The following is a 1295-nucleotide window of genomic DNA, read 5'->3' as shown; positions in this document are numbered from 1 at the left end:
ATCTGTCTCGACTCAGCCTGTACTAAACAGTCACTCATCAGCGGCTCCCAGGAGAATCATTTGAGCTCTTTGATTCTTCTCTTACTATTGGCCTTTAACGTGTTATTCCATCACAAATTTGCCATTTCCAATCAAAGGTTAGGTGGAAGCTCTTTAATTTCAAGGTTAAATGGATTTCAAAATATAGAATTTTCCTTTGCAGTTGGATTGAGGTCTAAAAGATATAGCTGGAAATGTTGGTCAAGTCTGGCAAAAATATCTGGTGAAAATGTATGTGAAAATGAAGATATTGCTTTTTGTTTCACTTTCAACAACACAGGAGATATATAATTCACACATTACACTATAAATTTCATATATATATTCTACTTTGCCTTCTGATTTTAGGTTGAATTAATTAAGAAACATTATGATGTCTATAGTAAAAGCTTTTTTTCCAAAATGTGGTTCAGAAAAATTATAATCTAATTCAGGAAAAAAATAGCACCCTGACTTAAAACACACACACACACACACACACACACTAGAACTTGACCACTGGTAACCCATCAAATTCCTGTATACAAAGACAAGTCAGGATTTTTCAATTTTATTTTTAATAAAAAGTATCAGAATTGGCAATGGTTAAGTATACTATAATGAATGAGGTTCACCATTGATAGTACTGGCTTGGTTACACATGATAGATTCAAAATACTTTCCACAAAGTACCTGTTGATGAATAATGAAATGAACAAAATTACATTTTCAAAAACTTTGTAACTTGTCCAAATAATACTCATTATGCTCCTCACACCTTTTACCAGCATCAGTTTTAGCACAGCTAAGCAGGTTCCATGTCAGGTTGTACTGAGCTAGTCTTTAATTGACTTTGAAAATATTTTTTATCTATATTTGTTCTTGAATACAATTTATAGAGGCACTTTAAACTTGTCATTGTTTCCTCAAATAAACAGCAATAATTGAGCAGCGTACAAGGTCTGACAATTAAGTTCACGAATTCATCCTAGAAAAAATGCTACATAATCATTGCTGAGTATCACTATGGTCACCTTTGATGTACTAACATGGGAAACTACCCACCAATACCAGCACCTAGTCCATCCTTCAAAGGTGGACTTTCATTGCAGCCTTACTTTCAATTTTCTAATTTTTCTGAAGAAATTCTGCTGTGATAATATTTTCAATTTTATGGTTATAATTTTTTTACTTTTTTGTGATTTGGCACTATTGTGAACATTATGATGAGTAGTCTGGTAATGTCACAGTATGTTCTACTTTTTATCACAGCATAG

Source organism: Otolemur garnettii, unplaced genomic scaffold, assembly GCF_000181295.1.
Source record: "Otolemur garnettii isolate 467f Iridium unplaced genomic scaffold, OtoGar3 scaffold00031, whole genome shotgun sequence".
Taxonomy (NCBI): Eukaryota; Metazoa; Chordata; class Mammalia; order Primates; family Galagidae; genus Otolemur; species Otolemur garnettii.
The sequence above is the reverse complement of the archived record's forward strand: the minus strand, read 5'-3'. Positions refer to the sequence as shown.